Source organism: Pleurodeles waltl, chromosome 4_2, assembly GCF_031143425.1.
Source record: "Pleurodeles waltl isolate 20211129_DDA chromosome 4_2, aPleWal1.hap1.20221129, whole genome shotgun sequence".
Classification (NCBI taxonomy): domain Eukaryota; kingdom Metazoa; phylum Chordata; class Amphibia; order Caudata; family Salamandridae; genus Pleurodeles; species Pleurodeles waltl.
In genome coordinates, this window is record NC_090443.1 from 259,516,315 (window position 1) to 259,543,065 (window position 26,751).

A 26,751-nucleotide genomic window follows, 5' to 3' on the forward strand; every position below is an offset into this window, starting at 1 on the left:
CAAGGAAATCTTAGAGATTTCCTTGCACCATTTTTTACAGTACTTTTGACGCCTACATCAGAGCAGGGGTTAAAAGGAGGCTTCCATTGCTTACAATGGGCATATGGGTGCTTTGCAGGATTAGAGTCAGAGATGTTCATTACAACCCTGATGGACGGTGTTAAAGAGGCGGTAAGACCACCAACAGGCCAGCAGTAAACAATTTGCAATTACGACCGTGGCGGAAACCGCCAACAAAGACAGCCACTTTAACACTCCGACCGTCACGGCGGTACAAACAAACAGCACGGCGGTCACCGCCAACAGACAGGCAGGAGACAATGTACCGCCCACATTATTATGACAGGCCAATCCGCCACCTTTTCCGGGGCGGATTCACTGCGGATAAAAACACAGCGGAAACAGGAATTCCGAAGGGAAAACACTCACCTCTACACACCCCACGAGGAACGAGGAGACCATGAACCCAGAACTCCAAATTCTACCTGCGATAGTCTTCCTGCTCCTCTACCAGGAGCACGAACGCCGGCGGCGAAGACCACGTTGAGTACTGCACCTACGACACATGGGAGGGGGGGAGGCAAAAAACAGGGACACACACACACACACACAACACCCCCACCTACTACAACACACACACTAATGCATATTAATACATCACAGCTATAACCCCCAAACCCTCCGGAAGAATGCAAAGACAATAGAAAATGAGCGTAACCATTGTAATATATTAAAATCAAGTAGGCAGAAATATATATATACACCAATTACAAAATATATACCAAGCATAGTGGTCCAGGTAGTGCTCCAATTAAGTCCGTGGAACACTGGGCCACACGGCATGGGCGAGGCCCACACAAGATCCCCGACCATGACAGAGAGAAAACACTGCAGGGGCATCAGAGAGCAACTAAACAGGCACCTCAGGAGGAGGGAAAGGGGGGCACCTCAGCCGGTTGAGTGCACAACGCCAAATCCACGAGGGGGCCACATGCCCACTGCTCCATCCTGGGGAGTGCAAAGCCACAGTTTCTCAAGTCTCTACAGTGGTTTGGTTGGCCACTGCATTATCCTGGGGAGTGCAAATCCACAGTCTCTCAAGTCTATACAATGGGTGGCTTTCCCACTGTTACATCCTGGGGAGTGCAAAGCCACAGTCTCTCAAGTCTATACAGTGGGTGGCTTGCCCACTGTTACATCCTGGGGAGTGCAAAGCCACAGTCTCTCAAGTCTCTACAGTGGGTGGCTTGCCACTGTTACATCCTGGGGAGTGCAAAGCCACAGTCTCTCAAGTCTCTACAGTGGGTGGTCTGCCCACTGTTACATCCTGGGGAGTGCAAAGCCACAGTCTCTCAAGTCTCTACAGTGGGTGGCATGCCCACTGTTCCATCCTGGGGAGTGCAAAGCCACAGTCTCTCAAGTCTCTACAGTGGGTGGTTTGCCCACTGTTCCATCCTGGGGAGTGCAAAGCCACAGTCTCTCAAGTCTCTACAGCGGGTTGTTTGCCCACTGTTCCATCCTAGGGAGTGCAAAGCCACAGTCTCTCAAGTGGATAACAGTCTCCACTGGTTCTGGATGGGGCATGGTGCCTAGAGTGCTTCATCCTGCCAAGGACAGAGGTAGTGGATGCCTTTCTCTACTAGTTCTGGAGGGGGCTTTGTGCCCAGAGTGCTTCGTCCTGCCAAGGACAGAGGTAGTGGATGTGATTCTCTACTGGTTCTGGAAGGGGACTTGTGCCCAGAGTGCTTCATTCTCCCCGTGACGGACTCAGTAGCGTCAGTGCCCAGCGGTGCTTGAGACGGCGGTGCCCTTTTCAGCGGTGCTTGAGACGGCGGTGCCCTGTTCAGTGGTGCTTGAGATGGCAGTGCCCTGTTCAGCGGTGCTTAAGACGGCGGTGCCCTGTTCAGCGGTGCTTGAGACGGCAGTGCCCTGTTCAGCGGTGATTGAGGCGGCGGTCTCCATTGCAGGGACTCAGCTGCTGGCGGTCCTTCATGGCCCAGTGGGCTTTTCCTGGTGGTCCTTCATGGCCCAGCAGGGCTTTTCCTGGTCGTCCTTCATGGCCCAGCGGGGCTTTTGCTGGTGGTGAACTCCTGGGCAGCTGGGCTGGTGCTGGCGGTGGCCTCCTGGGCAGCTGGGCTGGTGCTGGCAGTCCTGTCCTGGGCAGCTGGACTGGGGCTGGCGGTGGCCTCCTGGGCAGCGGGGATGATGGCGATCTTCTCCGCCGTGCTGCTCTTCCCAGACTTACAGGGTTTCTTGTGGCCCTTCCCCACCTTGGAAGGTGTCACAGCTGACTCCACACTCCCACCGGGACCCCTGGGAGTGGCTTTGGTGGCTGGAGCCTTCCCCGTCTCCCGCCGGGCACTGGCCAACTTCTGATGCTTCACAGGTGGGAGACTGTCTGTGCTGTGGCTGATTGCCACACTGGCTGCCCTGGTGGCCGGTGCACTCCAGATTCCGGTGACTACAGGCACCACTGGTCCCGGAGATGTTGTGGCTGAGGTGCTAGTTCGGGACCAAGGAGACGGACGGGGTGGGGGAGGTGTGGGAAAGAGGTCAAGGTTGGACAGGAAAAGTTTTTTTGACACACTGGGATGGGTAGCTGGAGGGGTTTGGGAGTGGAGGAAGAGGTTGTGGTTGTAGGAGGTGTTTGTTTGCTGACTTTGGGTGAAGATGCATGTGCTGGAGGCTGTCGTGGGGTGGATGGCTGTTGGGTGGGTGTGTGCCTGCGTTTGTGTATCTTGGGAGGGGGCGTCACAGACACACTGGGAGAGGACACAGGGGACCTGTGAATGGTAGTGGGGGTGGTGACTGCACGTGAGCGGGGTGTGGTGGTGGGTGTGCTGGAGAGGGACGTAGTGGCTGTAGAGGTAGTGGGCCATATTTATACTTTTTGACGCAAAACTGCGCTAACGCAGTTTTGCGCCAAAACAATTAGCGCCGGCTAACGCCATTCTGAAGCGCCATGCGGGCGCCGTATTTATTCAATGACGTTACCCGGCGTTAGCCGCCGGCGCTGTCTGGTGTGTGTTAAAAAAAACGACGTACACCAGGCAGCGCCGGCGTAGGGGGAAAATGGCGTATGGGCATCCACAAATGGTGCAAGTCAGGCTGAGGCAAAAAAATCGCCACAACCCGATTTGCGCCATTTTTTTACGACGCCCAACCCCCATTGAAATGACTCCTGTCTTAGCAAAGACGGGAGTCATGCCCCCTAGCCCAATGGCCATGCCCAGGGGACTTCTGTCCCCTGGGCATGGTCATTGGGCATAGTGGCATGTAGGGGGGCACAAATCAGGCCCCCCTATGCCACAAAAATAAAAAATAAAAATACTTACCTGGACTTACCTTAATGTCCCTGGGGTGGGTCCCTCCATCCTTGGGTGTCCTCCTGGGGTGGGCAAGGGTGGCAGGGGGTGTCCCTGGGGGCAGGGGAGGGCACCTCTAGGCTCATTCTGAGCCCACAGGTCCCTTAACGCCTGCCCTGACCCAGGCGCTAAAATCCGGCGCTAATGCAGGTTTTTTAGACCCGCCTACTCCCGGGCGTCATTTTTGCGCAGAAGTATAAATACGACGCATATGCATCGGAGTCATTTTTTAAGACGGGAACGCCTACCTTGCATATCATTAACGCAAGGAAGGTGTTCACGCAAAAAAATTACGGTAACTCCATGAACTTTGGGGGTAGATGCGTCTAACGCCAAAGTATAAATATGGAGTTAGTTTTGCGTCAAATTTGCGTCAAAAAAAACGACGCAAATTTGGCGCAAACGGAGTATAAATATGCCCCAGTGTGTGCAGGTGTGAGTGTAGACGAGACTGGGAAGGAGGAGGGAGACGAGGAGGAGAGGGACACAGTGGAGGCAGTGGATGTTGGTATGTCTGCATGTGTGGATGCTTGCGTGAGTGCCTGTGGGATGTGTGGTGATTATGTTTGCCTGAGCCTCCCTTGTGTGTTGATGTGTGTGCATGCTGGTCTGTAGGTGTGCTTGGGATAGGCTGAGGTACAGGGGATTGGGTCGGGTGGAGGAAGTTGGAGGGGGTAGGCTAGACACAGGGACAATGGCTGCCATCAGGGCTGAGGCCAGAGTCTGAAAAGCTCGCTGAAGGGCCGCCTGACCAGAATGAATGCCCTCCAGGAATGCAACTGCCTTTCTACACCCTGGATGGCATGCAAAATGGTAGACTAGCCAACAGTGAGGGACCTGAGGAGGTCAATGGCCTCCTCACTGAGGGCAGCAGGGGTGACTGGGGCAGGGCCTGAGGTGCCTGGGGCGAAGGTGATGCCCACCCTCCTGGGTGAGCGGGCACGGGGCGACGGCTGAGGGGCTGCTGGGAGGGCGGTGCAGGAAGGGGGGGGTGGCGGCTGTACCTGTAGATGGGGGGGCAAAGATGTTGCCGCCACCACAAGGAAGATCCCATCAGAGGACGAGTCCGTGTCACTGGTCTCATCTCCTGTCCCTGCCGTGGAGCTCCCCTCGTTCTCTCCCACTGGTGAAGTCCGATTCCGTAGTGTGGCCCTCCATGGCCATGTGGGATGCAGCCCCCTGGTGCTCCGGTGCCACTGCTCCTCAGCCTGATGATGCGAATGCACAGAAGAACAGGGAGACCACAAAAAGGGGGAGATGACAGAAGAAAGACATTTTGAGTGCATGCATTACCGCTACCGTTGGTGGACACGACAGACACAGAAGCCCCCTGCACTACGCCGCGCTCTTGGGCTCCACTGTTCAATTCCTGGGAACTGGCCTACAAGGCTGTGGACGACATCTGCACAAATAAATGACACAGGGGCATGACTAGGTGTAGTTGTCACTCTACAGAGGTGGGGTGCCACAAGGCCTGCCTTATGGAGGGACCTTGCCTAAGAAACTCGCCCTGGCCCAGGGAAAACCACAGCCCACCTCCCCCACCCAGACCCCTCCACTGAGCGAAAGTCAGCAGAATGTGAGCGTACTCACCCCCTTGTGTCTGCTCTGATGCCCTCAAGCGCCCATCCAACTCCGGCTACGCCACCGCCAGGATCCTGAACATCAGGGGGGTCATGGTGCGATGGGCACCCTTCCCACGTTGGGAGACCATCCCCAGCTGAGCCTCCGCCGTCTTCTTGCTCCAGCGGCGAATGTCCTCCCATCTTTTCCGGCAGTGGGTGCTCCGACTGTGGTAGACCCCCAGGGTCCGGACGTCCTTGGCGATGGCACGCCAAATATGTTTTTTCTGGTGGGCGTTAACCTACATGATTTGTACAGGGGAAAGAGAAAGTTATTACCATCTGCACCGTTAAAGTGATTGACCCCCATCCCTACCCTTGCCATGTGGCACATGCACTTACCGTTGTTTCATGCACGCCGCACTCTCCCCCCTTCCTTCTTACATCCACCCCTCTCCACACATGCATAGCCCATACATCATGCTCCCAGTGTACTTACCTGTTTGTCTGGAGGACCGTAGAGTAGCGTGTACTGGGGGAGGACCCCGTCCACGAGTTTCTCCAACTCCTCCGATGTGAAGGCAGGGGCCCTTTCCCCAGACACTCGAGCCATTGTCTTTTCCAGACCGAGGTCACAACAGCACTTGCAGTGTAGGTCATCTCCTGTCGAAGATCAGGTATAGAGTGATTGCAGTGATAGAAAATGGCAGTCACGTCCGCGGTGGTGCGTACCGTCACCGCCGGCGTACATTGTCATTGGCTCCTGGGACCCATAGGGTCAAATGTTAACCAATGCAGCATTGTGCCGCGGTCTTGGACCGCCTACAGCGACGGTGTACAAAGCCAGCGCAGTTACCTCACAACCTATTGTCCCACTTTAGAGGTCAGGGAGACGCCATTTCAGGGGCCCACATGGCTTCATTTTCAACTGCATTACACATTCCTAGGCCTAGACTCACACACAAACAGGCCACTTTTTGAGTATGAATGGTGTTCTGTGTAAGCTGTGGGTACGTACCTCTGAGTTGTTTGACTCTGTGCTCGCTGTTGTCCTTCATAGGCACCGTCCGCTGGGACATGTGAGGAGATGGCGGCATCCTCCGGTGTACCGACCGTTGGTGGACCTGTCGACAATGGAGGAAAGACATATTATAATCACATACAGGCTTGACCGTGCCACAATCCAGGAACTGTGTACCCAGCTGGAGCCAGACCTGATGTCAGCTATCCGCCATCCCACAGGAATCCCCCCTCAAGTGCAGGTGCTGTCAGTGCTCCATTTCCTTGCAAGTGGTTCCTTTCAAACAACAGTGACCATAGCATCAGGGATGTCCCAGCCTATGTTTTCCAACGTGTTGTCCAGATTGTTGTCTGGCCTGCTGAAACACATGCGGAGCTACATCGTTTTCCCTCAGGTGGAGGATTTGCCTACAGTGAAAGGTGATGTCATTGCCCTGGGACATATCCCCAACATCATAGGTGCTTGATGGACCCCCCAGATGATTGAATAGGTGTACAGAAACCGGAAGAGTTATCATTCGATGAATGTACAGATGGTATGTTTGGCAGACCAGTACATCTCCCATGTGAATGCCATGTTCCCTGGCTCAGTGCATGACGCTTACATCCTGCGGAAAAGCAGCATCCTTTATTTGAAGCAAGTCAGTGGGAATGGTTGTCTGGGTCTGGGTATATCCCTCCTGGTTAGTGTGTGTCTAACAGTTGTCTCTCGCCATTTGCAGGTGACTCTGGTTACCCCAACCTGTCATGGCTACTGACCCCAGTGAGGAATCCCAGGACAAGGGCAGAGGAATGCTACAATGAGGCCCATGGGCGAACTAGGAGAGTGATCGAGCGGACCTTCGGCCTCCTGAAGGCCAGGTTCAGGTGCCTCCATATGACAGGTGGATCCCTATTCTACTCACCAAAGAAGGTGTGCCACATCATCGTGGCCTGCTGTATGCTTCACAACTTGGCTTTGCGGCGACAGGTTACCTTTCTGCAGGAGGATGGTCCAGATGGCAGTGTTGTTGCAGCTGTGGAGCCTGTGGACAGTGAAGACGAGGAAGCAGAGGAAGAAGAAATGGACTACAGGGACTCAGTGATCCAGCAATATTTCCAGTGAAACACAGGTAAGGATACAAACCTGCCTACTACTTGTACTTAAACACTACTGCCTCTCTACAGTCTGTCTTTTTCACCCAGTGTACAGTATGGTCACTGAGTTGTCGCTTTCCCTTACGATTTCACAGATGTGGGACCCACAGTGTGACATCTGCTTTGATTCCTCATGGACTAGAGCTGTGTGACATAGGTATGTTGACATTACAAATGAAAGAGCTTTTTGCCACAGTTATTACTAATACAGTATTCCGAAATCACAGACTGACTCCAGATTGTTTTGTGCTTTAAGGGTGTTTATTTTAGTGCTCAAAATTGGAGGGGGTAGCAAAATGGTGAGGGGTGATGGCGGAGGAATGTCCATGGCAGAGTCCATTCTATTAGTCTCACAGGTGCATTGACCAAATGGGCATAGGAAGTGGAGCTGGGGCAGTTTACGTATGGACAGGGTGACAAAGTGGGACAATAGGATGACAATCAGGGTGGTCTCATTTCTTGGCGGGGGTCTTGGCATCGTTCTCTGTCTTGTTCCTGGATCACAGGGACCGTTTGCGAGGTGGTTCTCCCTCTGCAGGGGGTGGGGTGCTGGTGTGGTGATCCTGTGGCGGTGCCTCCTGTCCACTAGTGCCGGCGGAGGTGGTGGGCAGTTCATCGTCCAGGCTAGTGTCAGGGGCCCCTTGTAGTGCCAGTGTCCCTCCTGGTGTTGAGTACTTCCTTCAGCACCCCTACGATGGTGCCCAGGGTGGAATTGATGGTTCTGAGTTCCTCCCTGAAGCCCATATACTGTTCCTCCTGCAGGCCCTGGGTCTCCAGAAACTTGGCCAGTACCGTTGCCATCGTCTCCTGGGAGTGGTGGTAGGTTCCCATGATGAAGGAGAGGGCCTCGTGGAGAGTGGGTTCCCTGGGCCTGTCCGCCCCCTGTCGCCCAGCAGCCCTCCCAGTTCCCCTGTGTTCCTGGGCCTCGGTCCCCTGGAGTGTGTGCCCACTACCACTGCCCCCAGGTCCCTGTTGTTGTTGGGGTGGTGGGTTAGCCTGGGTTCCCTGTAGTGGTGGACACACTGCTGATTGATGTGTCCTGGGCACGGATGTATGGGCCCGCTGGGTGGGTGCTGTGCTGGTGTTTCCAGAGGGGGGAAGCTCTGTAGTGGCCTGTGACTGGGTGTGGGGAACCGACTGTCCCAAGGTCCCCGATGGGCCGGGCTGGTCATCTAGATCCAGTTGGACAGATGTGCTGTCATCACTGTGGGCCTCTTCTGTTGGTGGTGTGGACATGTGTGGAACCTCCTGTCCGGTGACGTTGGCTAGGGGTCCTGCAGAGGTATAAAGGCATGATTATTGCATCTGTGTGTGTCAAGGCGTGCAATGGGTGGGTGACCGTGTACCCCAGTGCTAGCATTCCTGTGTGGGACCTTGTGTGATGATGGTTTAAGGGGGTGTATGGGTATGTGCAGTGGGCATGCTTTAGTGATGGGTTCCATGCTTTGGTGTTGCATGCAGGGCTTGGTGTTGGGATGTGTGGTTTGTGATGTTGGGACATTTGTGAGGAGTAGGAGTGATGGGGTTGAGGGTGAGGGTGGGGGTATGTGATAGCATGCAAGTAGGGCGGGGGATGTAATAGTAAAGCTTTGACTTACAAGAGTCCATTCCTCCACCTACTCCTGTGAGGCCCTCAGGATGCAGAATCGCCAAGACCTGCTCCTCCCATGTTGTTAGTTGTGGGGGAGGAGGTGGGGGTCCGCCGCCAGTCCGCTGATCCGCCAGGTGGTGTCTTGAGACCACGGAACGCACAGTCCCCCGTAGGTCATTCAACCTCTTCCTGATGTCCTCCCGATTTCTTGGGTGCTGTCCCACTAAGTTGACCCTGCCCACTGTTCTTCGCCATAGCTCCATCTTCCTTGCAACGGAGGTGTGCTGCACCTGTGATCCAAATAGCTGTGGCTCTACCCGGACGATTTCCTCCACGATGACCCTGAGCTCCTCCTCCGAGAACCTGGGGTGTCTTTGCCATGCCATGGGGTGGTGTGGGTGATGTGTGAGGTGATGCGTGGGGTGATAAGTGTGCTGATATGTAGTGGGGTGTTGTGTGAGGTGCGTGGAAGTTATGTGGGTGATGGTGTTGTGTACCTGTGGATGCGAGTGTTGTTGCTGGTGGTGTCTCTCTCTGGCTTTCGTTCGTGATTTGTTGTCGTAAGGGTTTGTGGGTGATGTGGGTGTGTGTTTTATATTGTATTGAGTGTGTATCAGGTGTGTGTATTGGAATTGTCCAATGTGGCTGTGTTTTGTATATGTGTGTGTATTTTGAGCGCGGCGGTGTGTACTGCCAATGGAATACCGCGGTTGAAAGACCGCTGCGTGGATTCGTGGGGTCGTGATAGTGTGGGCGTATTTCTGTTGGCGTGACGGTGGAGGTTTTGTTTTCGCCAGTTTTTCACTGACCTTTGGTGTGGCGGACTTGTGTGGGTGTCTGGAATTTGGCGGATTCCGAGCTGTGGGTCATAATAGCAGTGGCCGAATTCCGAGGCCGCGGCGGTGTGTTAGCGGTCTTCTGCACGGCAGTAAATGGCTTTTACCGCCAATGTTATAATGAGGGCCAGAATTTTTTACGCTAATCCTGCAAAATGTTGGACTAGCATAATAAATTCTGATGCTAGTCCCCTAACTACCACCATGGTGTGCTCTAAAATATGGCACACACATGGTGTTGTTAAGGGGGCGGTAAGAGCCCAAAAAAACTTGCCACTGCACTGTGTGCAGCACCACTTTTCTTAAATATGCCCCTTATTATTTTTCTGCCCAGCATATGCTAAACCCAGGAGGTTCTGACTTAGAGCAATTTGTATTATTTGGGCTTGATTCATTAGATTGAGGCCTTCCTGATTTTAAAGTCAGATTGCAGCATCCAGATAGCACTAAGAACCTCATTTACGAGGCCCTAACAGCACACTGCGCCACCAGAGCCTCAGGTTTTTTTTACACTCCGGTGGCGCAGTGTGTCAGCCCATATTTACAAGGCCAGCAAGCCACCTTGCATGGCTTTTAATGGCCTTGTAAACATGCAGTGTAATGCATGAAAGGGGCCGTCCATGGGTGTTGCTTGGGGTTTTCTCATGCAACACCTATGGAACCCGAAGGAATCTGATACATTCCCAGACTGACAAGTCTGGAAATGCATCAGATTCCTATGCCAGCTCTATTTTATTTCTCCCTGTTTTTTCCTTTTTCCATGTGTGCTGAATTCTGCAGCACACATAGCAAGAGGAAAACAGCTCTTGTGATTGTTTTTGTGCAGGAACGTGTCCCTTCCTGCACAAAAACTATCATCCCCACAATGCAGGCACCCTTGCACCATGGTGCAAGGGTGCCTGCAATGCCGCTAGGCAGCAATTTGGGCACCAGCGCAGGAGGAGAGGACAGATATTCATTGTATCTTATAGATACAGCACATTTCTGTCCTTTCCAGGTGCACAGGGTGGTGCAGCAAGACACTTGATGCACGTCTCTGCACCACATGCCTTGTAAATGAGGCCCTAAATCTTGTACCTATTTATATGCTGTCTTGCGTATTAGGAAATCGCAGGGAATTCTGCTGTAGTACTTTCATCTACTCCTCGATTTGGGGAACGCTGGCTTAAATAAGAATGCAATAATGCATGCACCTTTCCCTATTTTCCTTGGGGGTGAGTGAAGAATTCTGCTCCACCGGTGGCGTTCGCAGAGTTTTCTCTGCATCGAGTGCTGAGTACCCACAAACTCCGCACAGTGACACAGAGAGGAGTTTTTTCTCTTGCTCGTCAACGTTACGTTAGTGAGTGAGCGAAATTGCTAAATTGCCTAGCGTGAGCGAGATTTTTGTATGTGACCGGTTGCGGTAGGGTGCTACTGCTCGCAATGAAAATGCTGCTGATCGCGTTGAAGAAGCTGCCGCTCGAGTAGAAAAACATCGCAACTTATCCAAACTCTGCTGCTCACGGAACTCTGCATAGCGTGGCAGAGTTTTTTCAGCACTTGGCAGAGTTCCACGTAGCAGAACTCTGTGAACTCCACCAAGGCCTAGCTTTCTTAAACATTATCATATTAGTAGTGTATCGTTGTGCTCTGAAAATGAAATAAGTAAGGATGTGGTATAATGCATGCCTTTACTTGTTTAGTTCACATCAGAATAAATATTGTATAGTTGTGTGTTGAAATGAAATGAAACTGTCACTGATGTTTTTAATGTACTTTTATTTTTATACTGAGTATATATTATGAGCATTGTTAATGTTTTACGATACTGAAAGAGTGCACACCAGTATGAAGAAGGGTATTTATATTCATGGCCTTACCAAATACCTTTCTAGAAAAAATAATCTTGAGGAGCTGCGACAGTCTGTCCCAGTAATGGTGTCTCGGTTCGCTTTGCACCCACCTATTCGACATTCTCACTTCCTGTGCAGATCCATCTTTTTTAATTGTCGAGCATATTCTTGTTTCTTGTATTTGCCACAGGGAGGTTGAGTTATTGTTATGCTTACAGTCCTGGTCTCATAATTACAATATCTATGTTCATGCCTTGCCTACATGATTTGTGCTCAATACTTTAAACTATAAGCATTACCCTGTGGCCGAAAAGAGCACTGGAAGTTTCATTCCCTTGCCTATGGATCATGTACATCCTCCGTATCCAATTAAAAGCATGCACAGTGTAGGGTTACAATTTCCTGGTGCAGGAGTTCTCGATAACCATGCATCTCATTTAAATATTTTCGTCTTATTCTCTATGATTTCTTGCATGAGAGACTCATCTCCCAAGTCACCTGGGAAGTGCTTTGCATGTTTTTAGTATGGGTTAATTCCTAGCAACACACGTGATTCTGCATGAGATGGCCTTCACTCAAAGTGAGCCAACTCCAACACAGGGATTAGGCTTAAATTGCGTAATTTTCTATAGTGTAATTATATGAAATGATGGCAAAATTACGTGAGATTATGGGGAATTGCGGGATGAGCATTACTCATTATTTAGTACTATTTGGTTAGCTTAAAATGCCCCCTTGCATTCAAAATGGACTTCAGGGTGCACTTTGCACTAAGAAAATAACTCTAAATGCAAAAGAACAGCAGCAGCCAGGAGCCACTCAAACTCACTAAGTCATTTGGTACTGGGCTCCTGTGGTAGGATTTGTGTGTCAAATTACTCTTAATCACACAAACAAGTGTTATTGCATAATATTCAGTAATTTTGTGGTACAATTACCAAAATTAGTCTGATAACTTCGGTGAAATAAAAAAAGGCCAATGAAAATATTAAATTTTTGATGGCGGTCTACTGATAGTCATGGTGTATACACCTTTTTACCTGCTAGAATGCTTCTTGTTCATATATCGTAGTTAATATATAACTCTTGTTAGACCTGTCAGCTGTTGGCTTGGTTTCTACTGTCTTTTTGTTTCTGACCTCCTGTTTTTGATCCTGTGATGAATTTCGTTTTTGCTGGCTTTAGAACTCTGGACACTTTACCACTGATGACCAGTTAGAATCCTTCTGGACTAAGGAAATTCTGCCAGGAAGAAGAGCTGGGTGCTGTAAAAGGGACTGTGACTGTGTCTGTTGCTTTGTTGTGCTGGCCTGCTGCTTCTGTCCTAGGAGCAAAAGGACTAGACTTTCATTTCAACACCCTTCTTTCAAAGCATCTCCAAGGGCTTAGACTGACCTCTTGTTAAATAGCCTCATGGATATCAAAGTCTTAACCTGCCAGCTCCTGGGCTCTTTTGCTGAGAGTCCTGACTTGCCAAGTGGTGCCAAATCCAGTTCCTGAGCCCCTTGGAGTGTGTTTTGGTACAACAAGGAAGAAACTAGTGCATTGACATCCAGGGGGACTTTAGGGCCGGTGCCGCTCTCTGACTCCGCACCACTGCCTGCATGGAACCATGTTTCCCACTGAGTGCAATGACCGCAACCTCCACCGCAGGCCCGATGCTGCTGCAGCGCGTCCAAAGTCTCACCACAGAATAAGTCCAGAGTGCCATCTCACTGACATCTGTGGCACCTGACTCTGATGTGGCTGCACCACCTGTGACCCGTGGTTTGATCACGGCACTGCAAAGTCGTTGCCTTGCCTCTTGACTGGCTGGATTCATCGACCCCGCCTTGACGTAACAGACACAGAGGGGGTCAACCGCCATTTGGCCGCCATGCAGCCAAAATACCGCTGCCACCATTCTAACATTCCCGCTGGGCCGGCGGGCGCTAACCATGTTAGCGCCCGCCGGCCCAGCGGGAATGAGGCCTACAACACAGGAGCCGGCTCCGAATGGAGCCGGCGGTGTAGCGGCCGTGCGACGGGTGCAGTTGCACCCGTCGCGCTTTTCACTGTCTGCTAGGCAGACAGTGAAAAGCTGGCCGGGGCCCTGTTAGGGGACCCCTGCACTGCCAATGCCAGCGGCATGGGCAGTACAGGGGCCCCCAGGGGCCCCAGGATACCCCTTACCGCCAGCCTCTTCCTGGCGGTGAAAACCGCCAGAAACAGGCTGGCGGTACGGGGGTCCGAATCCCCAGGGCAGCGCTGCTTGCAGCGCTGCCCTGTCGGATTCACCCAGCCGGGGCAAAAATGGTGGAAAACCGCCGGCCCCGGCGGGGCGACTGCGGCTTTACCGCCGCGGTCAGAATGGCTTGGGAAGCAACGCCAGCCTGTTGGCGGTGCTTCCGTCATTTGCGACCCTGGCGGTACAAGACCGCCAGGGTCAGAATGACCCCCAGAGTTCCCTCATCTCTTCAGTAGCAGTAAGGACCCAACGCTGCACCAAGGATGCCTCAGCTCCCCAATTCCATGCAACATCTTTGTTTCCTCATAGTTTTCTAAGGTGCTGTACCTGTGGTCCGTGAGACTCTGTGACTGACCCGCACTCCCCGCGAGTGGCGCCGGACTGTTGGAAAGGATTTTGTCAGGGCGCCATGGTAGTCCCAGTTGACGCTATTGTGTTTCTAAGCGATATACTAAGACTTAGGCAGTCATTACAACATTGGCGGTAAAAGCCGCGTACCGCTGTGCAGAGGACCGCCAACACACCGCCGCGGCCACGGAATTCCGCCACAGCTATTATGACCCACATCTCGGAATCCGCCAAAATTCAGACACCCACACAAGTCCGCCACACCAAAGGTTAGTGATAAACTTGCGATAACAAATCCTCCACAGTCACGCCAACAGAAATACGCCCACACTATCGCGACACACGAATCCACACGGCGGTCTTTCAACCGAGACTACAGACTCAGAATTCACCAGTGGGATGGAGGGCGAGGGGAGCGTCACGGCGGGGACAGGAGCTGACACCAGCGACACAGACACGTCTTCTGATGGGAGCTCCCTTGTGGTGGCGGCAACATCTGTGCCCCCCGCATCTACAGGTACAGCCGCCACCCCCCCTACCAGCACCGCCCTCCCAGCAGCCCCTCTGCCTTCGCCCCTTGCCCGCTCACCCAGGAGGGTGGGCATCACCTTCGCCCCAGGCACCTCCGGCCCTGCCCCAGTCACCCCTGCTGCCCTCAGTGAGGAGGCCATTGACCTCCTCAGGTCCCTCACTGTTGGGCAGTCTACCATTTTGAATGCCATCCAGGGTGTAGAAAGGCAGTTGCAACAAACTAATGCATTCCTGGAGGGCATTCATTCTGGTCAGGCGGCCCTTCACTGAGCTTTTCAAACTCTGGCTTCAGCACTAATGGCAGCCATTGTCCCCGTCTCTAGCCTCCCCCTCCAACTTCCTCCACCCAGACCCAATCCCCCATACCTCTGCCTATCCCAAGCACACCATCAGACCAGCCTGCACACACCTCACCACTCAAGAGAAGCTCAGGCAAACATAAGCACCACACATCCCACAGGCACTCATGCAAGCAACACACACATGCAAACACACCAACATCCAATGCCTCCACTGTGACCCCCTCCTCGTCGTCTCCCTCCTCCCTCCCAGTCTCATCTACACTCACACCTGCATGCACTACCTCTACAGCCACTACGTCCCTCACCAACACACCCACCAGCACACCCTGCTCACGTGCATTCACCACCCCCACTACCATTCATACATCCCCTGTGTCCTCTCCCAGTGTGTCTGTGATGCCCCCTCCCAAGGTACACAAACGCAGCCACACACCCACCCAACAGCCATCCACCTCTCAACAGCCTCCAGCTCATGCACCTGCACCCAAAGTCACCAAACGTACACCTCCTACCACCACCACCTCTTCCTCCACTCCCAAACCCCCTCCAGCTACTTGTCCCAGTGTGTCCAAGAAATTTTTGCTGTCCACCCTTGACCTCTTTCCCACACCTCCCCCACCCCGTCAATCTCATAGGTCCCGAAGTAGCACCTCAGCCACAACATCTCCGGGACCAGTGGTGCCTGTAGTCACCGGTATGTGGAGTGCACCGGCCACCAGGACAGCCAGTGTTGCACGGAGCTACAGTACAGCCAGTCCCCCACCTGTGAAGCATCAGAAGTTGGCCAGTGCCCGGTGGGAGGGGGTAGACTTCAGCCACCAAAACCGCTCCCAGGGGTCCCGGTGGGAGTGTGGAGTCAGCTGTGCCACCTCCCAAGGTGGGGAAAGGCCACAAGAAACCGGCAAGTCTAGGAAGAGCAGCACAGTGGGGAAGACCCCCATCATCCCCGCTGTCCAGGTGGCCACCGTCAGCCCCAGCCCAGCTGCCCAGGAGGCCACTGCCAGCCCCAGCTCAGCTGCCCAGGAGGACACCGCCAGCACCAGCCCAGCTGCCAAGGAGGACACCCCCAGCACCAGCCCCGATGAACAGGGCACCGCCAGCACAAGCACCGCTGGGCCATGAAGGACCGCCAACTCAAGCACCGCTGGGCCATGAAGGACCACCAGCACAAGCACCACTGGGCCATGAAGGACCGCCAGCACAAGCCCCGCTGAATAGGGCACCGCCAGCACAAGCACCGCTGGCCCATGAAGGACCGCCAACTCAAGCACCGCTGGGCCATGAAGGACCGCCAGCACAATCCCCTCTGAACAGGGCACCGCCAGCACAAGCACCGCTGGGCCATGAAGAACCGCCAACTCAAGCACCGCTAGCCCATGAGCGGCAGGGGCACTGACGCTACTAGGTCCATCACGGGGTGAGTGATGCACTCTGGGCACCAGTCCCCCACCAGAACCAGTGGAGAGATCCATCCACTACCTCTGTCCTTCACAGGATGAAGCACTCTGGGCACCAGTCATCCACTACCTCTGTCCTTCACAGGATGAAGCACTCTGGGCACCAGTCCCCCTCCAGAACCAGTGGAGAAATGCATCCACTACCTCAGTCCTTCACAGGATGAAGCACTCTGGGCACCAGTCCCCCTCCAGAACGAGTGGAGAAATGCATCCACTACCTCTGTCCTTCACAGGATGAAGCACTCTGGGCACCAGTCCCCCTCCTTCACAGGATAAAGCACTCTGGGCACCAGTCCCCCTCCAGAACCAGTGGAGAAATGCATCCACTACCTCTGTCCTTCACAGGATGAAGCACTCTGGGCACCAGTCCCTCTCCAGAACAAGTGAAGACATGCATCCACTACCTCTGTCCTTCACAGGATGAAGAACTCTGGGCCTCCAGAACCAGTGGAGACTGTTATCCACTTGAGAGACTGTGGCTTTGCACTCCCCAGGATATGGCAGAGGGCAACCCACCCACTGTAGAGACTTGAGAGACTGTGGCTTTGCACTCCCCAGGATTGAACAGTGGGCAACCCACCCACTGTAGAGACTTGAGAGACTGTGGCTTTGCACTCCCCAGGATTGAACAGTGGGCAACTCACCCACTGTAGAGACTTGAGAGACTGTGGCTTTGCACTCCCCAGGATTGAACAGTGGGCATTGAGCCCCCTCGTGGATCTGGCGTCGTACACTCATCCGGCTGAGGTGCCCCCCCTTCCCTTCCCCCTGAGGTGCCTGTTGTATTTCTATCTGATGCCCCTGCAGTGTTCTCTCTGTTTTGATCGGGTATCGAGTGTGGGCCTTGCCCATGCATTTTGGGCCCAGTGGTCCACGGACTATAAATGGTGCAATACCTGGACTTGTATTATTGGTGTATATATATTTTGGAGTACTGGATTTTAATAGATTACAATCATTACAATCATTTCCTTTTGTTTTTGCATTCTTCCGGGGGGATCTAGGGGGTGTAACTGTAATGTATCATGCTGTATCAGTGTGTGTGTTGTAGTGGGTGAGGGTGGGGGTGTTGCGTGTTGCGTGTGTGTGTCCCTGTTTTTTGCCTCCCCCCTCCCCTGTGTCGTAGGTGCAGTACTCACCATGGTATTCGCTGCCGGCGTTCGTGCTCCTGGTAGAGGAGCAGGAAGACTATCGCAGGTAAAATTTGCAGTTCCGGTTCCATGGTGTCCTCGTTCCTCGTGTGGTATGTAGAGGTGAGCGTTTTTCATTCTGGATTCCTGTTTCCGCTGTGTTTTTATCCGCAGTGATTCCGCCCCGGAAAAGGTGGCGGATTGGCCTATCATAATAGTGTGGGCGGTACATTGTCTCCCGCATGTCTGTTGGCGGTGACCGCCGCGCTGTTTGTACCGCCATGTCTGTCGGAGTGTTAAAGTGGCTTTCTTTGTTGGCAGTTTCCGCCACGGTCGTAATTGCAATTTTTTACCGCCGGCCTGTTGGCGGTCTTACCGCCGCTTTAACACCGTCCGCCAGGGTTGTAATGACCACCTTAATCTTTATAAATGTGTATCTTCACTTGTGTATGTTGGATTTTTGTCATTTTGGTCTTGTTTTACTCAGATATGATATTGAATATTTTTCTAAACTGGTGTGGAGTACTTTTGTGTTTTTTTTCACTGTGTTACTGTGTGTGTGTGTGTGTGTGTGTGTGTGTACACAAACCTTTTACACATTACCTCTGAGATAAGCCTGACTGCTTGTGCCAAGCTGCCAATGGGTAAGCTGGGGTTATCTGAGCTTTGTGGCTCCTTTACCCTGACTAGAATGAGGGTCTCTACTTGGAAAGGGTGCAAATCACTGCCAAATAGAGACCTCATTTCTAACAACTATTATATAAAACAGTAGAATGTGTCACATTTTGGAATGCTATAATGAACACATTAAGCTAAAATGGTTCCCAACTTTACCTTATATAAGGTCTAGCATGACTGCAGAGAGAAAGTGCCACTCACCCCTTCTGCTCTTATTTTCTTAGGAATATTTATTCACCAACTGCTCATGGATCTCTTGTCCTAGGGCCTTCTCAGTAAAGAGGTAAAAGACATGGAGGCATATTAAAGAAAAGTGGTGCTGCAGCGAATGCAGTGCCACTTTTCTTGCACCCCTCAGTCTGTCCTAACGCCATCATGTGTGTGCCATATTTAACATATGGCACACCATGGCAGTAGTTGGGGAGCTTGGGTAAAATTTTTGATGCTAGTTTGGCGCTTTGCAGGATTAGCATAAAAAACATTGACGCTAATCCTGCAAACCACGTTGAGTCCCATTATAAATAATGGTGTGCCTCCTTTTAATGCCTCCTCTGTGCAGGCGTTAAAAATGCTGCAAAGAATGGCACAAAGAAATCTTTTAGATTTGATTGCGCCATTTCTTCACCCTCTCACCCCCCCGGGGAACGCCCTCCTTGCATATATTATGCCATGCACAGGAGTAAAATAGTGCAAGGGGTTACAAAGTGGCAAAATGCATGCATTGTACCACTTTGAAAATCTGGTGCTGCAATTTCTGAAGCATAACGCCACATTAGCATCAAACAAATGATGCTAGTGTGGCACTAGAGCTTCCTAAATCTGGGCCTAATCTTCATTCCTCACTCTTTTCCCCCTTCATTTGGAATGTTACTGCTAGCAACACTGATAGACTGTATTTTTGGACTGCCTTATCTCCACTCCTCTGTCAAACCCTTCTGTGCACACTAATGTAGATCGAACCATTAAAATTAAAACATGGTACGAGAGTGTGCATGTAATCAGAATACTTTTTTCACTGCCTTCCCCCAAAGTGAGATAATATTTTTTGTGAAAATAATAATGAAAATAATACAATTGAATAATGTGTGTGCATCTGCTGTTTGTCTTTCTTTGTTCATCTGATGTCTAAAATGCACGCCTTGTAGCTTTGATGCCCCAGAGCACAACTGATCAATCACTGGACCTGACATGTTCCGGGGGTACATGCTGGCTTCTAATATTGTGTCTTTCTGCCATGCATTCAGCCTGATTGTTTGTGAATGTGGTATCTTAGATTCTGGTTACCAACAACCCATTGAAACAGAAGGGGCTTTAGTATTATTGCCCCTAGAAATAGAAGTTGCTCAAAGAACCATTTCACCTGAGAGGGGAAAGGAAAGCCTTCTTCATTGAGAAGGAAGTTTTACCCTGTAGGAAAGTACCATCTTCCTTGGCATGTTACCCCCATTTTTACCTGTATTTCAGTATGTTTTTGCCTGTCTCACTGTGATCCTGCTGGTCAGGACCCCAGTGCTCATAGTTTATAGTGCTTAACTGTGTCACTGAGGCTCTGCTAATCAGAACCTCAGTGGTTATGCTCTCTCTGCTTTTAAATTTGTCACTGTAGGCTAGTGACTCCATTAACCAATTTCAATTGGCACACTGGACCCCCCCCCCCTGGTCCCTAGTTTATGGTACCCAGGTACCCAGGGCATTGGGGTTCCAGGAAATCCATATGGGCTGCAGCATTTCTTTTGCCACCCATAAGGAGTCAGACAAACCTTTCCACAGGGCTGCATTGCAGCCTGCGTGAAATAATGCACACACTATTTCACAGCCATTTTCACTGCACTTAAGTAACTTATAAGTCACCTATATGTCTAACCTTCACTTGCTGAAGGTTAGATGCATAGTTACTAAGTATGAGGGCACCCTTGCACTAGCAAAGTTGCCCCCACATAGTTCAGGTACATTTCCCAGGAGTTTGTGAGTGCGGGGATGCCATTACAGCGAGAACTACATATAGGTAAATACCTGTATGTAGCTTCACAATGGCAACTCTGAATATGGCCATGTAAAGTGTCTAAGATCATGGATCTGTCCCCATTCCAAATCTGGTATTGTGGAGCCAATTACATGCATCCTGGGGGCTCCACTATGGACCCCCAGTACTGTCAAACCAGCTCTCTGAAGCTTGCACTGCAGCTGTAGCTGCTGCCACCTCACAGACAGGGTTCTGCCCTCCTGGAGTCTGAGCAGCTCAGTCTCAGGAAGGCAGAACAAAGCATTTCATCTGCGAGCAGGGTATTACACCCTCTCCCATTGGAAATAGGTGTTACAGGCTGGAGAGGGGTAGCCTCCCCAGCTTCTGGAAATGCTTTGAAGGGCACAGATAGTGCCCTCCTTGCATAAGCCAGTCTACACCAGTTCAGGGACCCCTTGTCCCCTGCTCTGACGTGAAACTGGACAAAGGAAAGGGGAGTGACCACTCCCCAGTCCATCACCACCCTATGGGTGGTGCCCAGAGCTCCTCCAGTGTTTCCCAGACTTCATCCATCTTGCTTTGCACGAACGCCTTGCTCTGCGACCAGTACTCCTGGATCCCTCTCACAGCAACGAGCATGCTCCTAGAAACACAGAGGGTGGACTCCATCGACATAGACTGTCCTGAGGTCCTGCTGACAAAATTTGGAGGAGGTAAGACCTTGCCTTCCCTGAGAGCCATAGTACCCCTTTGCACCAAGTCCTCTTCACCTCCTGAGACATCTGTGCACTATTTGCAAAATTCCTTCATGCACAGCCTGCCATAGGTCTCCAGCACTCTATCCTTTGATGCTCAACTCACTGTGTTGAACTCCAGCGGCATGGACCCTTCTTTGTGGTGCTGCACCAACTGCATTTTGCACCTCCTTTGTCCCCATGTCCTGGGACTCCCGTCAGTGCTGCCTGGCATCCTGAGGGCTTTCTGAAGTGCTTGCAGCTCCCTCTTCCACCTCATATAGAGGTGAGGCCCCCGGATCCCTCTTGGGTCCAGCCAGCACAATTTTGATGCAAAACACACATTTGTAGTTACCAAGGCTTGTAGGTGGCTAATAACACGAAATCACGTCTGCTTCCATCTTCACATTGTGGGACATCTCTTGCATCACGCAGGAACCCACTGGCATCTTCCTAGGGTACATTCCTGCAGTCTTCATCCAACCAGGGACTCTTCTTTTGTAACCTCTTTTGGGTTGACAGGGGCTCCTGTCCTTCCTGGAACTTCTTTCGACTTCTGGAGTTGGTCCCCTTCCTTTGCAGGTCTTCAGGTCCAGGAATCCATCAGTTGTTGTTTGCAGACTTGGTTGGTTACTGCAATAATCCATATCACGAGGTGTAGTGTGTCCTAAGGAAACTTGCAGTACTTTACTCCTGCTTTTCTGAGCTCTGGGGTGTGGTAATTTACTCACCATTACTGTATTCTTACTCTCCCAGCGATTCTGCACACACTATGCTTGCCTAGGGGGGAATTTGTGATTCGCATTCCACTTTCTTAGAATATGGTTTGTGTTGCCCCTAGACCTGTTCTCTCTAACCGGATTCTATAGCATTTCCTATTGTTTGCACTATCCTATGACTAATTACTTATCTCATTTTGGTGTCTAGTGTATATATTGTGTATAATACGTACCTCCAGAAGGAGTATTGTCTCTAAGATATTTTGGGTACTGTGTCACCCAAATAAATACCTTTATTTTTGGTAACACTGAGTATTGTCTTTCCTTGTGTATAAGTACTGTGTAACTACAAGTGGTATTGCATGAGCTTTGCATGTCTTTAAGTTCAGCCTAAGCTGCTCTGCTATAGCTACTTCTCTCAGCCTAAGCTGCTAGAACACTACTACTTCACTAATAAGGGATAACTAGACCTGGTATAAGGTGTAAGTACCCAAGATACCCATACAAACCAGGCCAGCCTCCTATATCCCCATATTCCTTGAAAAGGGAGAGGCATTGCCTGTGGTCACCAAAGGTGCAACAGCTGGTAGTCTCCATTAGGGGAATTGGCAGGATTTTCTGTGGAATGACATTAAAATTCTGCAATATTCTATGGAATTCTGGGGTGTAGTGGATGCCCAAAAATGGATGAGAAGATGCATTTTGCTCTAACAAATCAGACTTTCTAATATCAAATGGACTTACAACGCATAACCCTTAGTGTCCCTACATATTTTGCAGTGGTTTCGGCAGTGAATGTCAGGGCGTCGAGGAGTATCTGATAACGCGTCCCGACCTAGGTAATTTACTTACTATGGGACTTGTTTTAGGCGAATGAATCTTTTGACCCTGATTAGAGACACCTTAAGACGAGATAACTAATCAACATGTCAATCAATAGATCAATAACCTTTCAATATTCACAATAGCAAATCAATCAAGTTAGTTAGTGACATTAATAAGAATCGGAACACAGCATGACCTTTCAGCCATGAATAACCATACAGAATTTAGTAAAATGTATGATATTTATTCCCTATTTGTTACACTCTACTAGTAAGTTTATTGGTCTCAACACCAGAAAACACTTCAACAAAGTCACAATATGGCAACTCGAATAAGACTTTATCAGAGCACAGATCATGAACATTAGAATAAAGCACAACGTCAACATGGATTAACTTTAGCAGAGTATCATTAGCGCATTTATTTACATGGACTGCTCATCACTTCTTTTAGGACCCCTTGCTTCACAAAGTCTGCAATTATCTGCGTCACCTGTATAAGGACATCTTGTGCCATGTGGTACTGCGGTACCTGGGGAAACACGGCATTTGGCTTCACATCTACTTTGACTGGTTCTACTCCTTTTATCAGTCCCACTTCTTTTCCTGTCAAGTCCCACACTTTCTCCGTGACCGTTCCCTGTAATTCTGTTGGTAAATCGGTCACTGTGAACATCGGGAGAAAGCTTATCAAAGGGTACTCCTCATCTGTGGTCTCCGTCTCTGAGATCTGATCATCATCCCCTTCATCATCACTGTTTGTCTGCACCTCAATTCCTTCATTGGAACAGGTGATTGAACACCTGGCCTTGGGTGGTGGTCTCCAGGGCCATCAGCCACTCCTCGAGGGTATCCAATTGGCCCCCTTCCAACTAAAATAGCCCTGGGGAAGTGGTTGTCCCCAGAGCTTTGGGGCCTGAAACTGACGCCCTTTTCTTTTTTTTTACATTTGTGGCAGGGAGATGGTGGTCTCTGGGGCTGCGGTGGTCCACACAGCCCCCACATACAATTTGATCAATGCCCTGAGGATGTGGTGTTCCTCAGGGCTGGGGCCAGGGGGGTCGGTGACCCCCTACACATAATTTAAGAAATGTCCCAGGGAGGTGGTGATCCCCGGGGCTGCGGAGGGGGCCGGGCACACCCACACACAATTTAAGTAATGCACCGGGGGGGAGGTGGTCCCTTGGGCTGCAGAGGAATAAAGGCACCCCAGCATTCAAATGTAAATACCCCTGGAATTGTTTTCCACGCATTTGCAAATTTTGTGAATTCACTGCAAATTTAGTTTTAGAAAAAAATGCCTTTTGGCCCTGTCAGAGCTAAGGGGTCAGGGTGCCTCTACCCTGGTCCCTTTTCATTTTTTTCATTTTTTTTAGTGGGACTTGGCTGAAGTTGAATCCCAAGATGGCTGCCAATACTTCCCGGTTTGAAGTGTTGGCAGTCAATCAGATCTTAGCACAAGTTCGGCAGAGTTCGCGGAGCCTTTGCTTCATATAGATACAAATTTGGATTTTCTTTAATTTTTCAAAAACAACAGATCAGATTTATGCCAAATAACAAAAAGGGTGCTTTCTGGACCAAGAGCTACCTTGCAGCCTATCGCTGTTCAAACTCCCTATGGGAATTAACATGGGAAATGCTACTTTTTTGACACCCCTTTTTCTTGGCCCCCGTTTGACGGATCTCCCCGAAACTTTACTTTAGATTTTATTTTAATTTTTTGGGAGGGAAATCCCCATCAAACCCTCCCGTTAAACTCTAAAAATATCCTTACCCACCCTATTCCCCTACCACCCAATCCTAATCCTTAAAAATAACATTACCACCCTATACCCTTACCCCTGCCACTAAATCCTACAAATACCATTACCATGTGATAACCTTACCTACTCCTAAATCCTAAAAATACCTTTACCACCCAATACCCATACCCAACCTACTAGATCTGACAGCCTTAGGGTGGTCTTCCACCTACTTCTTTGTGCCTGCCTCCCTCAATTTCTCTGATCACATTTTTGATGGTTTTAGGACTCTGCACACTTTACCACTGCTGACCAGTGCTAAAGTGCTTGTGCTTTCCCCCCTAAACATGGTAACATTGGCTTCTACCCAATTGGCATTTTTAATTTATCTGTAAGTCCCCAGTAAAGTGGTGCACTATATGTGCAGAGGGCCTGTAAATTAAATGCTACTAGTGGGCACACAGGACTGATTGTTCCACCCACATATTTAGTTCCTCCACCCTGTCTCAGGCCTGCCATTGCAAGGCCTGTGTGTGCAGTTTTGCTGCCACCTCAATTTGGTATTCAAAACTCTTTTGCCAAGCCTTAAACTCCCCTTTTATTACATATGTCACCCCTAAGGTAGGCCCTATGTGAATCACAGGGCAGAAGCAGTGTACTTAAAAGGTAGGACATGTACCGTTAAGTTTTACAAGTCCTGGTAGTGAAAACCTCCGAAGTCGTTTTTCACTATTGTGAAGCCTGGTTCACTCATAGGACAATATTGGGAATTCCCTAAAGCACTTCTAAGTTGTAATTCCTGATCAGAAAGGAGTAGCTACTACATGTACAACATCTTTATGGGAATGATAAATCCTCTTTACTGGTACAGTTAAATTTAACATTACTATTTTAGAAATGCCACTGTTTGAAAGTATTCATTTCTCTGTGCTTACTGCTCTGTGTTCCTTGCAGCCTGTCTCCAGTACACATCTGGGGTGGGTGGCAGCTACACTTTGTGCATTCTATCTAGACAGCCACAAACACCAGAAGGTTAGGTGTGTCTGAGCACTCATCTGCATTCTGATGGCTCTTCCTGGGCAGGAAGGGTGGAGGGGAGCTGGCACTGTTGCATAGGGAGGTGCTTGTCCCCACACAAAGGGCTGATTACCCCTAAATGATATTATGGAACCAGGATTAGAAAGAAAGGACCTCTGTACACTAATGGACCTAGGAAGAACTCTGTCAGAAGTAAGGACTGGTGTTCTACAAGGAGTGCCACGCTGCTGGACTGTTTTCCAGAAAGGACTACTCTCTTCCTTGATGAACCACCCTGCTGCCTGCTGATCTTTGCCCTGCTGAGGAAGGACCGGACCCTCTCATCTGACCCAGAGTAACTCCAAGGGCTTGCTGACTTGCCCTCTGTCCGCTGCCCTCTCAGGGACATCAAAAACTATCTGCAACTCTGTTCCTCCTGCCTGACTCTGCTGTCTGTGAGTCCTACCCTGAGGTGGCAATCCAGTTCTGGGTCTTAGAAGTGGGATTTGCAGCTGTTTCTCCGCAAGTATTGATTAATTCAAGCCATTGAGTCGCTTGGAACCAACACAGTGCCCTCCGATGCATTGTTGATTTGACAATGCTGCAGGACTTGACTGCAAGGTTTGATGACGATGCAGCACCAATCTGAGGACACTGCTGCACAGCTCAGTGATGAAGCATTACATTCATCTTAATGGAGTTCGACACCGACAACAGACCTGATTGCGAGGCTCAATACTAACGCATCTACGCAAAAGCATGGATCGGAACAAACATATCGCATCGCTCTTCTACGTCCACCCTTGCTCCATCCAATGCACTTTTTCAGCAGACCCTGTGTGGGTTCTGTAGCCCGCCTTCCCTCCATTGGGGTTGGCATGAACTTTGGATTTACCTGGGTCCCCTTGATGGGGAAACACACCTCTTGCATACATTATGCCTGGCGCAGACATATTGTGGCTCAAGGGTTTACAAAGTGGCGCAATGCATGCATTGCGCCACTTTGTAAATTTGGTGTTGTGAATCTGGCCTCAATGGGCCCCATTAACGTCATAAAAAATCATGCTAATGTGGCGCAAGGAGGCATTGGGCACTCTTAAATCTGGGCCTTGGACCTCTATTAGGAGTAACGCAGTAGGTGGGTTTCATTTAGTGTCCCCAATAAGTAATAATACCCTCTGGATCGCTGTTGTTCGGACGCTACAATTCACAACAATCCTGAATTTCTCCATTGAAGTCAAATTACGAGTGACTCATAAAGGTTCGACTCCCACCCAAACCACCATTTGCAAGGGTGTTGGAATTATGTGTCTTTGGTAAAATCCGACAGTCTAATTTTGGAAGGGAGCTACCATTATTTATAATGGGCCCTTATGTACTTGGCAGGAGTAGAGGCAATATTTTTTCCTATACCCTGCGCGATGGTGAACCGTGGTAGCAGGGGGGGCACAAAGGGGCACTAGGGAAGTGGCGCTGCACTATGTGCAGCGCCACTTTACTTAAATATGCCCCTTAATCTCAAAGGCAACCTGGAAGTTTTAGAAAGGGATTTATTACAGACTCTTAGTCAAACTTGCATAAATTAGTCTCAGAAACATGGTATATATGTATATAGAAGGAGAATAAAATCTTCTCACAATATTGAATTTTAGTAACGTACAAAGAACCTAATAATTCAATAGCAACAACACAGAAAATAAGGAAAAGCATATGGTGCTTCACATCCAGGCTCA